Source organism: Macrotis lagotis, chromosome 1, assembly GCF_037893015.1.
Source record: "Macrotis lagotis isolate mMagLag1 chromosome 1, bilby.v1.9.chrom.fasta, whole genome shotgun sequence".
NCBI classification, from domain to species: Eukaryota; Metazoa; Chordata; class Mammalia; order Peramelemorphia; family Peramelidae; genus Macrotis; species Macrotis lagotis.
The window spans coordinates 108,121,814-108,135,300 of record NC_133658.1 but is presented as its reverse complement, the minus strand read 5'-3'; positions in this window follow the sequence as shown (position 1 = coordinate 108,135,300).

The window sequence follows — 13,487 nt, the reverse complement described above, 5'->3', positions numbered from 1 at the left end:
AATATTCTTTTTGTATTATTAGCTGATAACACTGAAACAAGTGATTCTCATAAATCCTCCTTGGGGAAAGAGAAAGACCTATTGGCCTATAAAAGGATGAATGGTGCTAATAATAAGCATATTTGGTGAAATAAATTCAACTATTTCAATTTAAAAGGCAAAGAAGTAACCAGTATCACAATGTAAAAGTTGAGATTATCATGTATCATAGCAAATGGTAATGGGTTAATGCCATAATATTGTTGAGAAATCATTTCTAAGGATCATGAATTATACAACCCTACAATATGCTGGCTTTAATTCCACTGCCATATGGTGATAGGTTTGCTTTATGTCTTAAAAAAAAATCCAGAGGGCTTTTTTTGCATATATAAAATCATAAAAGCATGATGCTATTTTATTAGGAGAATGGAAGTCACAATAAAATTCTGGTATAGGATGGAGAATAGAGATAATAGAGGAAGTGGCAAATGCTAAGCTGGCTTTTATTAGAGGGGAATTAAAGGGAACCTGAAGAATACTCATGTCCTAAGTTCTTCAGGCAATATTCTACTCAGGATTCACCACTTGTGGGAGTCAGCCATTACCTACAATTTGACTTCTGGAAGCTAGTTTTTCAGTTTGCATGACTTTTTTTAGATTTTTTTCTCGAATTAAATCAACAAATATGTTTTTATGCCAAGATTATGCAAGGGATCCTATTATGTACATGGTCCTTATTTTTCTGTTAAAATTGCCATTAAAATGAAAGAAAATATAGGCCAAAGGTGGTGTTAAGGAGCTTTCACCTGGGCTAAAGTTTCCATCAGCATACTCCCATTTGGGAGCATAGCTTGTCTTTTAAATTGACAAATGGCTTTTGTCAAGAATATGGAAAGTGAAAGGAAAAAATTCCCAAGCATTATTGCCTTTGAACACTATTACAACTCGCATTCTTAGTTATAGAAGTATTTGCATTCCAAATTCATTGCCAGGTTTATATTGTCCAATCATTGTCTTTCCCCTAGTAATAGGGAAAATTACTCAAAAATAACTTCAAAGTCTCCAGGATTAGTCCAAACCATATTTTACCTCCCTTAAATCATGAATATTCTTTTCTTTTATTCTATTTGCAAACCTTAAATAAAATAATGCATAGTTTATAATTTCTTGCAGTCCATAGGTCTTTATGATAGGTTAATGAAATGTAAATCAAAGGCAACAGATAAAGAACAAACATATTTATATATCTAGTTAACTGGAACAGGATAAGCAGTTTTGCCAGGAGGCAGAAGGGGCCAATCCATTCTTTCCCTTCCTTTTGTTGATTCCCTCTCCCCTGTTCTTTGCGATGCTATTTTTTTGTTTAGTGATTAAAGCATAGGATTAATCCAGACAACTTAAGTGACACTCATTCCTATCTCTGGCTTTTTTCCTTCTTCCACTCCATATATGCTTTCCCCAAAGGTATAGAGGTAAACTTGGCAGTCAAGATCTGTTCAGTCTGCTTCTTTTATGAGTATGGCTATTAAACATGATTGGGTTGGGCTACAGAATAAAGATACCCCATAGAAAGATAATGTAGGCATTCTAATATGGAAGGAATTTAGAGCAGAGTTATCAGTAGAGGCTACTGCAGATAAAATGATGACTTCTATGTGAAAATACTTCTCAGAGAATGTAGGATCAAATTCTCCTGGAGTTCAGTTTAAAAGAATAAGTATCATGAATTATCCTTCTCTAGTCTTTCATCTTGAGTCCAGCCCATTGATTTTAAATATAAATTCCAGGTTGGTCAAGTTTCGAGTTAGCAAGAATTCCTTGTATTCACAAGAAGAAAATAAAGTTCCCTTTTATCTAATCCTCTGTGAAGTTTTCCTTATTTCTTCAGATAAAGTGATATTTCTGTGCTTAGAGCTTTCAACTTATCAAACTATTCTTTGAATTGTATTTATATTCAACATTTTTCATTTTCTTATTAAGTTATTGTTCTTTTGAAAGACTTGTCTTACTTATCCTTGCTTAGAGAAATCAACTATTGATGATTTAGATTTAGATCAGAATGATAAAGTTCAGAGACTTTGTTGTTGGTCAAGATGATTAATAAAGAAAGCAATATAGAAAAAATATTACTTTGCAATCTTCACCAAGTCCTTTTGTCCTTGCTTGCAGATTTAATTGAATCCCATTAAGGGAGCTGGGGGAAACTTCATTGGCCTAGACCAAACTAGCTCCTGTGGATTTTTGTTGAGAATAATCCTTCAAATGGATTATGGAGACAGAAACCAACAATCAGGTAGGTGATTTTTAGACTGATCATCCCCTGTGACTGGGATATACTTCTGTATTTCTCTGTTCCTTAGAGTTCCTTATTTCCTTTAAATAATGCAAATATTATTATTATTCCTATTTATGGAGGAGGAAACAGGGTTTAGAGGAGTTGAATAACTTTTGTAAAGTCACATAAGAAACAAAGGAACTGGAATTTACTCTGAGGTCTTACTGCTGATTCAGTGCTTTCTATTAAGCTATGCTACTTGGGAAGTTAATAGCAGAAGTAAAGATGCAAGAATTAAAGGATCAGGTAAATGCGATAGGTTAGAGTTGATAAATAAGTCAGAAGTCCAAATGAATTCAAGAATCCAGGTGAGGGCAACTGGGCAATAAGGACTTGGGTATTCAGTTAAGAAATCTGAGATAAAAGTAGAGGCATTTATAACAAAAACAAAGCTTAAAGTTATACCTCAACTCAAATGCCATCTTGTACATGAAGGGTTCTTAACCATTTTTATGACTCTTTGATAATCTGGTAAAGCCTATGGTACCCTTCTCAGAATAATGTATAAAATACATGGTATTACAAAGGAAACCAATTATATTGAAACAAAATTACACACACACACACACACACACACACACACACACACACACACACACATATATATAAAGCCAAGTTCCTTATTCCCATTTAAGAACCCCTTTATACCCAAACCCTTTTTGACATCTCCTCTATACTTGGGCTCTTACCTCCAAATTATTGCAATAATTTATTTTGGAATTCTTTTGTATGTACATTCACACATAGGTATAATATATCTACATATTTTTATATATACATATGTAGGTATGTATATATGTGTGTACATATCTATCCTATGTATGTATGTATGTATGTATGTATCTATCTATCTATCTATCTATCTTCTATCTCCTTGTTGTCTCCCAGATAGAATGAAAGTTCCCTTAAGGCAGGGACTCTTTCATTTTTGGTCTTATATCCCAGTGCTTAGCATGTGCTTTGCATACATAGTAGATACTTAAATACTTATTGCTTTCTTGATTGGTTGATTGACAGAAGTTAAAAAGGATTTTGTAGCCAGAGTTATATAGCTAATGGAGACCAGGGTGCTCAGCAGAAAAGACACTCAAGAGACTTGATCTTAGCCTTGTGCTTCTGATGGCTTTTGTTGTCTGATTTCTGTGTTAACGTGTTTGACTCTGGATGATTAAATGAGTTTTGACTCTCCCTTGCAAGATGTTTCCCAGCAGATGGTATCTGAGAGAAGCAAGTGGCCTAGAAGAAGTTGTATAGTTAGGCATTAGCAGATAGTATCAGAGAATAGTAAACTGTAGCCAGAAGCTAGTAAGCATGCACAATAGAGGTTGCATGACCCTAAGCAGGAAGGCATTACAATATCACCACTAGAAATGCAAGTTACCCCAGGAATGCTTGTACCTTGGATGTCCTACCTGTGAGAATCTTTGCCACATTTTCCCTGTTGATATGCTTGTTCACAAACATTCCCTGGTCACAATGTGTCCCTCTATATCTGCCTTTTCCACTGGTTGTATGGTAACCTGTGACAGAATATACCTTATGCATGAAAAGGGGGTACCTTTTTTCCCCCCACTTAATTCACTATGCAATTTAACTGAATGTCTTTCACTTTTTTTTAGTTTTTCTTTTTCTTTTCGCAAGGCAAATGGGGTTAAGTGGCTTGCCTAAGGCCACACAGATAAGTAATTATTAATTGTCTGAGGCCGGATTTGAACTCAGGTACTCCTGACTACAGGGCTGGTGCTCTATCCACCATGCCACCTAGCCACTCCATGTGTTTCACTTTTAATTTATCTGCCTTTTAATTGGCCATAAAAATATATTGGTTGGGGCTTGTGATCTTTGGTTTTCAATGGAATATGATCTCCAACCTGAAATAGTTTTCTAGGCGTTCTTGGGTAAGAGACTCTGGATACTACATTTGTATCTTGCTGGCACCCAAGACAGATCTTTACATAGAACATTCATTGAATGCTACAATTTTAGCTTTGTTTTTGTTATAAAGTCCTCTACCTGTTACCCAGGTTTTTTAATTGAATATCCATGCCCTTATGACCTAGTTGCCTTTGCCTGGATTCTTGATTCCTACTTAGATTTCTGACCTATTGACTATCTGATCCTTTAGTTCTTGCCTCTACTACTACTACTACTACTAGTATGCTACTAACTTCTCCAAGTAGCATAGTTCAGTAGAAAGCACTGAACCAGTAGTCAGATCTCAATGCAGGTTCTAGTTCCTTTGATAATGAATCATTTGATGTTGGGTCAGCTAGGTGGTGCAGTGGAAAGAGCACCGGCCCTAGAATCAGGAGGACCTGAGTTCAAATCTGACCTCAAATACTTGACACTGTGTGACTTGGGCAAGTCACTTAACGCTGATCACCTCAGATCCAGGACCATCTCCAGTTGTTCAGATTCATATCTGAACACTGGATTCAAATTGCTGGAGAAAGTGAGGCTAGTGCCTCACTCAAATCCAATTCATGTGCTTATCGAGGTGTCACCTCTCTGATGTCATGATCTTCTTCAAGAACAAAGGACAAGCATCATCATCATGTGTCATTTCAAAAGTTACTTACTCTTTAAGTTTCAGTTTTTTCTCTTTCATAAGCTGGAATGATGATATTTTCATTAGTTATATCAGAGGGTTGTCATAAGAATCAAATAATCTAATGAATACATACGTGTTATGCAACCAATTAATATCATTTATGTTTTTCTAAGCTCAGAGTTAACTGTCTTTTGTGGGCCAGCAAAAAGTAATGTGGTTTCTCAGTCAAGAATCTAAACTACAGGGGTGGCTAGGTGGCATAGTGGATAAAGTACTGGCCCTGGAGTCAGTAGTACCTGGGTTCAAATCCGCTCTCAGACACTTAATAATGACCTAGCTTTGTGGCCTTGGGCAAGCCACTTAACCCCATTTGCCTTGCAAAAAATAAACCTAAAGAAAAAGAATCTAAACTACAAACCTTTCTTTCCAAATAAACCAATTTTTGGGCAAGTCCTAATAATTGAAACCCATCCTTTGATAGAGGTCAGGGAATGACTCCAATTAGACAATACATCATGGTGCAATTTTAGCCTTTGAAATCAAATCAAGAGTTATTTTTGCCATCTTAATATTGTGTTAATGGCTCTGTTGATCCTCTATTGGTAAATCAGTAAGCTCATCATATTAATGAAGAGATAGATTGGGTGGACAGCATAACTTTTTATTTTGGTAGCAGTCAATATTGGTTTTGGGGAAAAGATGAGAATACATCTCCTGAACAAAAGAAAGGTAGGGGACTATTAGTATGAACTATTTCCTATACTGTTAACCCTGTTCACAACTTCATCTGGTTTTGTTTGAGTTTTTAAAATGAAAAGAAACAGCTCATTTGTTGTACACATATGTGTATTTGAGATTATTTTTGGAAATTATTGTGACAGTGAAAAGTATCAATATAATTATTCATTTTAACTAAAGAAGAGAAATAAGTAGACAGAAAGAAGAGAAATGGTCTATAATGGCTATGAAGGAAGTTTTTATGATATTAACTTTGTTAAGTGTTACTACATAAAGTGATCATGAACCAAGGCTTCATAAATACTGCATTATTGTTTTGAAAATATTAGAGGGTAACGATATGTTTATAAGGTTTTTATTGGTTATGACATTTTAATGGATCCTTAAATGCAGAAAATCATTAGTTCTTAAGAGGTCACTGAATATCTAAGTTTAATGATTAATAACAGTCTAATTGTGCCAATATGCCTGAAGTTTTGTTACTAATTTGTAAGGACAAGTTCTATGATAAAATATAATACTATCACAAGACTATATTACTACTACTACTGCTGCTGCTGCTGCTGCCGCTGCTACTGGTACTACTACCACTACTACTATCACCACTACCACTACTGCTATTACTACTATTACTAAATTTTCCAGGTTATATGGCCTATAGAGGTTATCCCCCAGGAATTGAAGATGTTGTCATTGTCCATCTCTATAAAGACTGTCCTGACATAATCATGGGGTATTTCTCTTTTAGTCATTGCCTGATTCTTGCCAGAATCCTTCTCAATAAGCTGATACTTCACCTGTTAGATAGTCACCTCTCTGAGAGCCAATGTGACTTCAGAAAGGGTCGAGGAGCAGTGGATATGTTGTTTGTTGCTGGACAATTCCAGGGAAAATGCCATGAACAGAACAGAGGTCTGTATACAATATTTGTAGATCTCACCAAGGCCTTTGATATCATCATTTATGAGACTTTATGGAAGATTATGTCAAAATTTGGTTGCCCATCAATGCTGTATGTATGTCAATATCATGATAGCATGCTTACCTGGCTTCTGGATAGTGGACAATATTCTCATGATTTCCTGGTCACCAATGGGGTAAAACAAGGTTATGTTCTTGCTCCCATGCTTTTTAGCAGGATGTTTTCATCCATGTTATCAAATACCTTCACTGAGGATGAATACAACATCATGGTCAGTTATCATACCTATGGTAAATTCTTCAACTTGAAAGGGCTACAAGTCAAGACCAAAGTGGAGGGAGTGTTGTTGGTCCATGATCTGTTTGCAGGTGATTGTGCATCAATGTAGTCTCTGAAACTGAAATGAACAAAGTATGGATTGATTATCTGCTGCTTGTGCTAATTTTGGTCTAACAATTTATACCAAGAAAACACAGGTGCTCCATCAGCCAACACTGCACCACCCATATGTGGAACCATCTATTACAGTAAATGGAGAAGTTTTGAGTACTGTGGATTAGTTCACTTACCTTGGCAGTGTAATTTCTAGGGAAGTACACATTGACAATGAGGTTGGCACATACCTTTCCAGAGCTAGTTCAGTATTTGGGAGGTCCAAAAGAAAATGTGGGAGAGAAGTTATTGAATTTATTTATTTTTTTGTTTTTTTACAAGGCAATGGGGTTAAGTGGCTTGCTCAAGGCCACACAGCTAGGTAATTATTAAGTGTCTGAGGCCGGATTTGAACTCAGGTACTCCTGACTCCAGAGCTGGTGCTCTATCCACTGTGCCACCTAGCTGCCCAAATTTATTTTTAGACATTATTAAACTGAAGGTCTACAGATCCTTTGGGCTGACTTCATTGCTTTATGCCTGTGAAATCTCGACAGTCTACTAGCCCAATGCCAGGAAACTAAATCTCTTCCATTTAATTGTTTTAGGAACATTCTGAAGATCATCTGGTAGGAGAAGATAATACACACTGAGGTCTTTTCTTGAGCTAAGCTGCCAAGTATTCCAACATTACTACAGAGAGTACAATTACAATGGGCTGGGCATGTTGATAGAATACCAGATGTATGCTTGCCAGGAAAAAAACAACTATTTTATTGAGAACTCACACAGGGCAAGTGCTCATAAGGAGGGCAGAAGCGACACAGGGACACCCTGAAAGTCTCTCTTAAGAACTTTAGAACTGACTATGCAAAATGGGAGACACCGGCACAGGACTACCCAGCATAGTTGTACACTCATTAGTGAGGGTGCTGCACTCTATGAACAAGATAGAATTGAAGCAGCTCAAAGAAAATATGAAATGTGAACTAATCCACAGTACTCAAAACTTCTCCATTTACTGTAATAGATGGTTCCACATATGGGTGGTGCAGTGTTGGCTGATGGAGCACCTGTGTTTTCTTGGTATAAATTGTTAGACCAAAATTAGCACAAGCAGCAGATAATCAATCCATACTTTGTTCATTTCAGTTTCAGAGACTACATTGATGCACAATCACCTGCAAACAGATCATGGACCAACAACACTCCCTCCACTTTGGTCTTGACTTGTAGCCCTTTCAAGTTGAAGAATTTACCATTAGGTATGATAACTGACCATGATGTTGTATTCATCCTCAGTGAATGTGTAAGTTTAAGGTAAATATCCAAGATGTTCATATGAACTATTTGTTCCTGACCTGTGGTAGAGCATTGCAAGATCATACTGATCTGATCAGCCACAAACAGACATACTGTAATTTGTCTCTAACAGAGTGTCATCTTAGTCTTCTTATTAAAAAAGGGCAAGAATCAAGCAAATTTTACTACTACCACCACCACTACTACTACTCTACTACCACTACTACTATGATCACTACTACTACTACTCTTCTACTACTACTACCACTACCACCACCATCACCATCACATTAATATGTACATTATATATAGATATATCTTTAAAGTTTACAAAACGCTTTGCATATAGCAGCTGTTTTGTTCTCTATAAAACCTGTGAGGTAGGCAATGCAAATATTATTGTCCTTCTTTTGAAGATGAAGGAACCAAGATTCAGAGATATTAAGTGACTTGCCCAGTGTCATGGAATCAGTGTTGAAGCAGGATTGGAAAGCAGATCTTGTGCAAAGATGTGGTCCTTCAAATCCTATAGTAGAAAAAACAGCACAGTAGATCAATGTTCATTATGTCATTAAATGCTTTGATTGATTTCACTGAAACAATGAGAAGAATCATAGACTGCATTCTTCTTTTTGGATCCATTCATCAATTCATCCTTTCTTGCAATAAGCATTTATCAAATTTCTGCTGAGTGCAGTGCAGTACATTATTCTAAGTGCAGTTTGAGATAAGAACAAAAATTAATAACATAGTATCTACCATTAGTGGGTTCATTAACAGGCATGTATTAACCCCCCACTATGTTTCTGGTACTGTGCTAAATACTAGATATGGAAATATAAGCAAAAGAAAGATCACTCCTACCCTTAAGGAACATACATTCTAATGGAGAAGATATATCTAAAAGAAAAGTAGAAAAGGGAGGAAGAAATAAGCAGTTCAGGAGCATGGGGTAAAGAGCTTGATGCAGAGCCTGGTGAAAAATAAAAAGACTGACCTAGGCAACCACCTCTTCTGATCAGAGGGAGGGACTCTGGGGGGTGAGAGTAGGTGTGAATTCTAGGTCTGAAGTGATCTTCAGGCACAAAGAGGTTTCTGGGGCTCAGCACAGAAAACCAGAGGAGAGAAGTTCATTGTTCAGTAGGAGAAAAAGGTACAATTATGAAATTTTAATTCACATAAGTGATTGATAAAGCTGGATACAAACTGGAATGTGAAGTCCTCTCCCTCTCTTCTCCATATCTTCCCATTCCCTTTCTTCTCCTTGAGACAACTTAAAGGAAATATATAAACTTCATGACCATTCAGATTTGAAACTGGTTTACTGAAAATGGTTTTGACTAGGGTTTATATAATATTGAAGTTTCCAGATGAAAAGTGCAAGTATTGGCTATAAACATTCTGTGATTTAAAAAAAAATTTCATCTTCATTTTAAAGATTCATATTAGACAACCAAAATCTAAAGATGATAATGTCCAACGGCCATTGAAGGGACTATTGGTTAGAACTTATGAATATCCTCTTGTATTATTATATCTGTAATATACAAGGCTTGTGATGTTTGATATCAAAATCACGAAGCATATTATTTAGTTTTCTTGGTACTGTAGTTGATAAAGAATTTTCTAAAGACTCATTTATAGGGTATAGATAGTATACTTAATGTTCATCCTCCTTTTGGAATTTATAATAAGGGGATAATTTAGTTTTCTTCCTTTATTTTGCTTCATTAAATTTTTATTGAAACTTTTTGTTTTTTATATCATCTATATTTCCCAATACGTCACTCCTTCAAGCATTTCCCTGAGGGCCATCCTTTATGACAGTGAATAAAAAGAGGAAAAAATAAATACCTAGTTCAGAAAAACTAATCATATGCAGAATGTCACAGAAGAAATGAAGAACATAATCTCATATCTTCTGATGGAGGAAGGTGCAAAATTGGTCATTATAATTTCTTAACATTCAGTTTTATTTGTTGTATTGTAGTTCTTTCCATTACTCTTTGTTATTTCCCTTGTTATAGTTATTTAATTTATGAATTATCTTCCCACACATCTTTCATAATCACAGAATTTGAAGATTAGAAGAGATCCCTGTGGTTATTTAGTTCAACCCATATATGAAAGGAATCCCTATTACAACATACCTAACAAGAGGTCTTTCAACCTAAGCTTAAAGACCTCTAAGGAGGGTCTTTTAAAAAATAAAAAAAAATCCATTTCACTTTTGTACAACTCTAATTGCTATTATCTTTCTCTTTCATCAAGTCTAAATTGGATTCTTTATAAATTTGATACATTGCTTCTGATTTTTGTCCTTTGGGATCAAATGTAATTCTCTTCCACAAAACAGTCACAAAACCAGATATTTTGTCTTCCTTTATTCTAAGCATTCACAGTTCTTTAAACTGCTTCTCCTATTAGATGGACTCAAGACTATCAACATCCATGGTACCATTCTTGGGATACTCTACAACTTTGAATGTGTTTCTTAAACCATGATACCCAGCAGCAAATAGTATGATATTCCAGATGAAGTCTGATAATGGCAGACTATAGTGGGACACTCACCATCCCTTGACCTAGAAACAATACCTATCTTGATGCAATCTAAGATGACATTATATTACTGACTAATATGGTGCTTACAGTCCACTAATGCTCCTAAATCTTCTTCAGAACAGCTGTTGTTTAAACATGACTTCCCCATCTTGTACTTGTGAATTAGTTTTTACTTTTTACTTTTAATTTATTATTATAGTAATATGCCATTACTTTGTATTGAACTTATTTAGCCATTCCCAAATCAATGTAAACACTTTATTTTAAATTGAAAGACGGAGAAATGAAGTGACATATTGGACAGAGGAGAAAAACATTTCTGGGGGCTCATTCTATTTGCTCTGATATAGAGGCCTGAATGTCCTATTCCTATATATAGTCGAACAGAACATCCTCCTACATGCCCCTCTCACTTATGGTTTGACTTCTTAACACCCAAAACCCAGATTCCTTTTGATTGTAATCTGTATCAAAGGTTTCTAAATGATTGTTAGAGAAGTGACCTACTTAAGAAAGATCAAGAGGTATGTAAATGTCTTTACTACAAGATATTCCTAAGAAATGATTGTCTTTGAAAACTGTCTTTTGTTTGCAATACTTCTAAGGTCTCTCCATTTATCTTTAGGGATGGTGAGAAATACTCCAATTCTCAAAATCAAATTAATGTTAATGAACATGTTCTACATAGCACTTTTGGGGAAATGTGGGTAGAAGAAGGTGGGTGGTACATTGGGTCACAGAACCCAGCACATGGAGTGTTACAACACTTCCCACACACAAATAAAAAAGAGGAAAAAATTGGGACTTGGTGACGTTAATAATTAATCTGGTGGCTATGGTCAGAGCAGTGTCATACCTCCAGTGGGTATTCTAACTGTAGCTCACACTTCACGTGGATGAACAACAGTGCTCTGTTTCAGAAGAGTCACCTGTCAACTGCCAAAAAATGGTTTTTTTTCTAATAACACTCTGGCTAGCTTAATATCCTGTTTGCCTCAATTATCTTGAAGAGATCCCATTTTATTTTTTGCTCACTTTTGAGATTTCAGGAGCTGCATGTTCATTTCATCTGAATGAGCCATTTGGGTCATCACAGAATCTAAAACTTAAAAAAAACCACAGAACATTAAGTATGTTCTGTAAATATCAAACCCACAAAAAGCAATGGGGGAAAATGCTGCTTACTTCTATATCTACCATTAAGGCCATGTCTGGAAGGCAGGAGAATTGTGCTTGAATTCCGAAATGGTTCCCTGAGTTACACTAATTTACTCAAAGAATAGTAGTCTATATTATCCTGCTTGTTTTATTCTCCTGTCTACCTTTTGGATATTTTATTCTTTCTTACCATAGACAGAAGTAACCAGTGATAATTATTCTCCCTTTCAATACTTCTGCTGTATAGTTTAGGTAGGGGAGGAGTCTATTACTAACGGTAATAGACTTTGGATTATGTCATCCCATGCTATCTCACCACCCCCACCCAGCTCACAATAATCTCAATTAATTATTTCAATGCAACGCTCCTTTGGCAAGAACAATATAAAACTACTCTATGGCAGGGTTTATTCTACTGCCCAAGCTGTGCAATAGTTTTATGATAGAGAATATCTTCCCAGAAGCAGTATTACACATCCATGGTATTGAGGAGTAATTCTAAAGATTCAAAAAAGATGTCTATCTTTAGGGAGAATATAGAAATTCTGTTTACTGCTCACAAACTGTATGACTCTAGTTAACCTAGACTAATCTCTAGTCCTTGTTCTTATCTTGACTTTTATTTAAAACTCCTTGATTTTTTCCTTTGTCTATAATTGATTTCTCCTACCCTCAACTTTGTCTTATTGAAAATCTCTTCCTTCAAAGCCTACTTCGGTTTCAACCTCTTTCATGAAGTCTTCCTTGACCCCCCAGTTGAAACCAACTACTTCATATTTAAATTTCCTCATAGCATTTAGCCTTTCTCTTATCTTTGCACTAATTTTATTCTCCCTTGCTTTATAAATATTTATAAATCTGCTTCTTCCAATCTCCCATTAAACTGTAAGCTCACTGAGAGTGGAGTCTGTTTCTTATCTTAGTATTACCTTCAGTGCCTTGCACAGTGTCTTGAACATATGAAGAATTTAGTAAATATTTGTTGAATTGAATTAAAAAATACAAAGAGAATGAAGATGATTCATTTTTTTCATTTCTTAAGTTTTTTTAATTTGTGGAGATAACAAAATGCTCTGTTTGCAAAACAATGGAAGATGAACAACTTTTTCAATTTTATTCATAATCTTTAACATCAACATTTATAGAAAAATGATCATCATTAAGATAGTCAAAAGTTTACAAGAGACAAAATCTAAGACAGGTAAAAGTAGTAAAAACCATGAACTTAACTTTCTACATAAGCTTTGATAAAAAAAAAAGAATGGGAAGTCTTAACATATGGAGTCAAATTGGACTTTTATGGTGTCACACAGATTTGTTAGGCTACATCACTAGAAGATAGTTCAAAGAAAGTTCTTGTGAAGCTTTCCTTAGGTATAATTCTCTTCTGGGTTCTAAGATACCTTTGTAAAGTCCAAAGATGGCATTTCTTCCAGCCATGTGGAGGGGTCACACTCCTTTTTACTGACAAACTATAGAAGATGATTCAACTTGTCTAAACCTTTTGGAACAATTGAAAGGAAACTATAGTTGGAGTGTGCCTGCTGACCTATGGAGAATAT